The sequence below is a fragment of the Vicugna pacos genome, chromosome 34 (assembly GCF_048564905.1).
Source record: "Vicugna pacos chromosome 34, VicPac4, whole genome shotgun sequence".
In the NCBI taxonomy this organism is placed as follows: domain Eukaryota; kingdom Metazoa; phylum Chordata; class Mammalia; order Artiodactyla; family Camelidae; genus Vicugna; species Vicugna pacos.
The window spans coordinates 2332949-2339693 of NC_133020.1; the positions used below are offsets into that span (position 1 = coordinate 2332949).

General features: G+C 40.3%; 1 non-coding gene across 1 annotated transcript; it reads left to right on the forward strand.

Moving 5' to 3' along the window:
* Positions 1-4570: 4570 nt before the first annotated feature.
* Positions 4571-4643, forward strand: TRNAS-AGA (transfer RNA serine (anticodon AGA)). Its single transcript has one exon. It is a non-coding gene; the product is annotated as a tRNA-Ser (tRNA).
* The last annotated feature ends 2102 nt before the right edge of the window (positions 4644-6745 follow it).

Below are 6745 nucleotides of genomic sequence, written 5' to 3' on the forward strand. Positions count from 1 at the left end.
AAGGAATCTTTTATTGTTCCCACTACCTGGTCTGTGTTGTAAAGCTCCTATATATCCTGGCTCCTCCCCTACCTCTTAGGAGCAGCCCCTCAGAGCCTCTGAGAGGCTGTCATCCTGGGCTGGAAGGGGTTTGAGTCCTCAGAAATGTCTGCTGAATAAAACTGAACTCTCAAAGACAGAAAAAAAGAGAGAGAGACAGAATGAACTAGAAGTTGCTAAATTTGAGCACGTAGGACAGCAGACATGTTGCTGTGCTTCAGAGTAGGCGTAGACAGTTCATTTGTACACTTGTCACAGTTCTGACTGAGCAGCGTTGTCAGAGGAAAACCAGGCTCTGAAAATGAATGAACGGGAGACGCACTGAATGCAGAAAAGGGCTTCGCTCTGTGGCTTCTGCTCTTCGGCGGCAGCGGCAGCGGCAGCAGGAAATGTTCAATCTGCCACTTGGAGGTTCTCTGCGTGCAGGTGAAAAGCCCCCACCCCTGGAATCCTCCAAGGGAAGCAGTACCTCTGTCTCTTGTCAATACCCTTGACAGGCTATGGGACAACCTGCCAGCTGGCTGGTGGAACTAAATTAATGAACACTGTCCTTGAAAGGGGAAAAAAAAGCCTGGCAGTTCAGCACAGAATAATCAATGAAGAAACTTACATTTTGACACTTTCAGGTGTTAAATGTGCCCACTGCTGAGGTGCTGAGTGTGGGAGTGAAGGAGGAATAATATAAAACGGCAGCACCTCGGCTAACTCACTTTTGGCTGCACGCTTGCTGCTTGCTCTTAGAGCATCGACAAACCTGACCGACCGGTCACCGCTCCCAGTCCCGGGCCACTGTGAAAGCTAAAGGTATTGATTTTACTGTTTTTACTTTCCTCTGGCGATTAAAACTTATAATCATGTTTGGCTTCTGAGTCATTCTCCAGGAAGAAGTTCACAGAAATGTAACGCCACAAAAATAGGCTAATTTGCCTAAAAGGGAAACATACCACAGGTGTTAAAGAGATGAAAAGATTGGAAAAGTTACAACTAACCAGTCTGTATAGAACGGTTGCCTGAGGACATCCTGATGCCAAGAAATCTTTATGACAAGATAAATGATTCTGTTGATGGTTATCGATGCTTTATTGTTTGAGCTCTGGCTGTATAACCACCCCACCCCATCCCCAAGTCGGGCTCACCGTTTTGTAGACACCAGCCTACTGTGGGTCCCCTTTGCTCTGCAAAGCAATAAAGCTGCCTCTTGTCTTCTAAGCTCCAAGACCTTGTCTCTGGGTTATTGGACTCCCCAGGGACGGGGGTTGATCTTTCCGCAACAGGAGCAGTTAGAAAGCATTCTTCTTCCCTCCCAGTTCAGCAAGATTTCCTATAACTAAGATTGAGAAGGCCTTTTATTTAACATGTCATACAAGGTCCCAGCAACACAGAAGGGACGTCCCCCTGGTACTTTTCCATATACTCAGTGCAGGAGCAACAGGAAGGCTTTTCTAGACATAACACTCTTACACACTTAATGGACTACAGTATAGCATAACTTTTATACACACTGGACAAACGAAAAGTTTGAGTGACCTGCTTAATTGCAGTATTTGTTTCTTGTGGTGGTCCTGAACAGAACCATCTCTGAGGGACACCTGTATTTCATTTTATAAATATGTCATAGATTTGTTTTTCTTTTTTTAAATCTCCTCTCCTGTACACAGACATTTAGATTGCCTCCACTTTTCTGCAACACAATGACACGACGAACGTGTGTGCACGCATATACAACGCTACATATGCGTATACATGAACACTCACATACTGATTAGACAGATATTTCTGCATTTACCCAATCATTTCTTGACTATAGCTTTTTATAAGCAAACTGATCAAGGAAATCTTAAAATGCATGAGAAGGGTGTCCAATGTTACTTTTGCCTTCTGTTTTTGCAGGCGCCCAGGCTTCCCTGGGGGCTAGCCAGAGGAGAAGATATTTCTTTGACCCCACCCTCACCCCAACCTGCCTCCCAGGCAACAGAATGACACTGCCCCTCAGACCCTACGGGCAAGGGTAGGTTTACCCTGTAATACAACTTTTTTCTCACAATGATTTTTCCACAGGAATCATACTGCCCCCTAGAGGGCAACTTGGAAATTTGAAGACGTCTTTTGTATTATCCAGTGAATGGGATTTGGGGTAAAGAGATCTGAATGGGCACTACCGTGCTTTAGTAAGTGGGGCCAAGGACGCTGGCCAATGCGTAAGGCAGTCTCACACGGAAAAACTGTTTCTCAGTCAGTGTGAACTTCTAATGTTCTTCCACATATTTATGGAGGTTAAAAACCTGCTTATGAAAGAGAAAAATACCACGTGGTAACATTTATATGTGGAATCTTAAAAAAAAAAGAGAGAAATGAACTGATTTATAAAACAGAAACAGACTCACAGACATAGAAAACAAACTTATGGTTACTGGGGGGAAGGGGGTGGGGAGGGATAAATTGGGAATTTGAGATTTGCAGATACTGACTACTATATATAAAATAGATTAACAACAAGTTCATACTGTACAGCACAAGGAACTATATTCAACATCTTGTAGTAACCGATAATGAAAAAGAATATGAAAACGATTGTGTGTGTGTGTGTGTGTGTGTGTGTGTGTATGCTGTACACCAGAAACTGACATATTGTAAACCGACTATTCTTCAATTAAAAAAAAATCTGCTTATAATTATTTGAACTTAAACTTAACTTTGCTTTACATATGTCAAAATATTTTTGTGTGGTTTTGCTAGACATCCAATTTTCCAGAAATGAAACCACTGTGCAAATCTAGGAAAGATTGTACTTTATGTGGCCCAGGATTTTATCTAGTTACTCATCATTCTGGAAAATCATTTTTTCTGAAGGCAACTCCAGTTGTGACGTTTGAGTTGGTGATTAACGGCTTCCGTGCGCATTTGTATCCACCGTGTTCTTGTTGCTCTACACAGAGGCCCCGGGGTCTCTTCATTATGCCTCTTGGCGTGATCATACCAAACACTTACATAGATTATGTTTATAATATGAGGAGGAGGGTAGAGCTCAGTGGTAGAGTGTGTGCTTAGAACGCATGAGTTCCCGGGTTCAATCCCCAGTACCTTCATTACAAATTTTTTTTTAATAATAACTTTTTGCCACTTCTGTATGTTTGGATTTGAACATAACACTGATTTTTAAAATATTGTGTATACAAGTAGGCATATAGTAAAAAGGGTGTTACAACATATTTATTACTGAAAGGAGGCACATGAGTGGACATTTTACAATCCCAAGAAAAACAGCCTAGTTTCCCACTGCCCGAGACATCTCCGTTCCAAAACAGGGCTTCGGTTTTACTTTTCTGTAATCAAAAGGTACATTGAAGTAGTTCTCCTAAAGCCAAAGAGACCCCGAAGTCAATTCAGATCTTCCCCTCCAGCTACCATTAGCTGCGCCTCGTTTCCCTTTCCGTTGCCTCCAGTCTTCACGTATCTGGGGTGTCTCTCTCAGACTGGGCTCAGCGTTCACCTCCTAGAGAAAAACCCCTTTACATGTTTGACTTCCTCACTCCACTGTGAAAGTGACAGAGCTCGATTCCGTCCATTGCGATATCTATCTGGCTCACAGTATGTGCTCAATAAACATTGGTTAAATGACAACTTAGGGAATTCGGAGTCTTTGGGTTGGAACATGTGGAGACATGGGGAGAGGTGTGCACTCAGCATGGAAGCTCTGTGTCCTCGCCCTATACATCTCTTCCAACTGGCTGGTCCTGAATTACATCCTTTTATCATGAACCAGTGATCTGGAAAATTAAAGAATACATGGACACATATTTGATTAAGAATGAGTAGAGAAAGCAACGGGGTCGGGTGAGGAGAGGGAGCTGGTAGAGCTAAGTATATAAATTAAGGTAAAAGTTAATGGTATTGCTGAAGTCATTTTGATTATCCAAATAAGAGTGATGCTGTAACAAATGTAAAGCAATCACCTGGGGGAGAGACTTGTGGAAACTACATCAGTTACAAAGAAAATGCGCAAGGTGATTGAAGTAGCTTAAGGGGAAAATGACAGAAATGGAAGACAGACAAGGGGATACTGACAGAGCAACGACGAGCGTAAATGCAAGAAAACATGCCAAATGAAATGCTAAAGACACTATCAAATGTGAAAGCAGATGCTATTGAAATGAAGATATGGATGTGCAGATGGGATGGGGAGTCTCACTGCATGCCAAGAAAATTAACAATGACAGCAGCATATATCATGACAATATATATGATATATACTGTTATATATGTGAGCTATATCATGACAATAGATGTCAATTAAACTTCAAAGTAAGAATATAAAATTTTATACTTCAAAAAAATGTTGCAGTTTATTTAAAAGGACAAAAATAAACGCCCTCTGTGTTACTTGTAATTAATAAAGCAATATAAGAGTAAACAAATATCTAAAACATCTTGAGGGAAAAAATATTAAAAAAATAAAATAAAACTTTGGGAATTTGATCCAAAAAGTCTATGTGAAAGTAATGGAAATACAGATAAATTATGTATTAAGCAGGGAGGGTATAGCTCAGTGGTACAGCACATGCTTAGAATGCATGAGGTTCTGGGTTTAATCCCCAGTACCTCCAATAAATATATATACAGGGGGGTGGGAAGAGATAGACAGGGATCTCAAAATTGTAGAATAGATAAACAAGATTATACTGTATAGCACAGGGAAATATATACAAGATCTTATGGTAGCTCACAGAGAAAGGAATGTGACAATGAATATACATATGTTCATGTATAATTGAAAAATTGTGCTCTACACTGGAATTTGACACAACATTGTAAACTGATTATAAGTCAATAACAAATGTTAAAAATATATATATAAAGAATATTAAGAGTCCTTAAGTAGCTGTCAAGAAAATTATCCAAAATTTGGAAATAAGGCAAAAAAAGTGAGCAGCACATCCTTTCACTGGCACGTGGGGACAAAGCCCACCTGAAGGTCGCCTAGGGCAGGGACCCACGCATTTCATCTGTAAAGATCCAGACAGTAAATATTTGAGGCTTTGCTGGGTTTAGGCCTCTGAGCACTCAGATCTTCTACTCCAGCACAAGAGCAGTCATAAGTGAAGAAACGACAAAGTTCCAATAAAACTTTATTTACAAAACACATGGACTGGATTTGGCCAGAAGATCATAACAATGTAAAGTTCATTCCATTCTTTACTATTGATTAAAATTCTCAGAATTAGTGAACTTACTTGTTAACTTGGAGATTTTTGTCTGGAAGAGCTGCAAGCATCTCTCTCAGTAGAACAGATAACTCCAAAGTTACCTATGGCTAACCTTTGATCAGGCATTAATCACTTTTATATCCTGTAGATCCTATCTTGTGATGCTTTTTGCTTCTTAGATGCTCCCTGAATTGGTCATAACATCTTTATTGGTTCCTTCATTCATCAGTGAGTTAAGTAAAATTTTTGACGTATGTTCATTTTTTATTTCTCCAACAATCAGAATTTTACCTTTTTGAAAATTATGCTATACCATATCTTGTAAGTGTGCAAACATAGACTCTAGTCACTGGTCTTCTCCACGATCATAGGGAAAAGATCAGTGATTATTTATGTTGCATTTCACGAATTTTGAAAAGGTTGGGTTAACACTATGAAACAGAGATGTAAATTCAATTTGTTTCAAATATTGATGGGCAAGCAGCTGTCATAACCCAAACAGATATGAAACATCGTCATACAGAACAATTAGGGTGAGATTAACAACGCTAAAGTAAATTCCTATTTTAAACAGTGTTCACAATTTTGAATGTTTTGATCAACTTCTTATAAAATATGTTAGATTTTTAAATTTTTTTTGTCAAGTAGCTGGTGAAGAGTGTCTACTGCAGTGGGAATATTTGCCAGTGCTGCCATAGATTCCTGCTTGCTGGTTTGTGCATTATTCGAGTTATTTTTTTAAACCAGAAGTTTCTCTGTAGGAGTCTTTTAAAGCCACTTGGCCGTTGTGTAAGGATAGGTTTAGTTGAAACCAGATAATGTCATCCACACTTAATCAGGCATTCATAGTCCGCAATATGTCATGACGCTCCGAAGGGGTTCAGAGGGGAAAGTTACACAGTGGGAAGCTTCTGTGTTTCCCTGAGAAGGTGCCTTGTGACACAGAGTGAGGAAGTCAGTGCAACCTGCTATGTTAAATATCAGTACTAAATATTTAATTCTTGCTTGCTTTTGTGATAAAAATAAAGTAGAAACTCTGGTACTTTCTTGCTGCAGCCCAATGGTTTTCCTTGCACACTACTGGGGTCCACCCAGCACACTGGAGCCCGAGGTTTGGCAGTCACTAATTAGCACCACCACTTGGTGGCACCCCACTACTGGGGAAGTCATTCTGCGCGGATAAATAAACCAGTTCTCTCTTTTTTTTTTTTAAATGATAAGCGTCCACTCTTTTTTTTAAAGGAGCCTTTTTTTCTTTTGGTAGGGGGATTATTAATTTATATATTTTTCTTTTTTTTTTTTAATAGAGGTACTGGAGGTTGAACCCAGGACCTCCTGCATGCTAGGCATGCACTCTACCACTGAGCTATACCCCCCTCCCTGCAGACAAACCACTTCTAAAAAGAGTGCCTGTAGATAGTTAAGTCAGGCAACGAAACCGTGCGCTCAGCCGCTAAGGGGTCCTTCCTCCTGACCACCGACAACGTTGAACTTCACCCGGA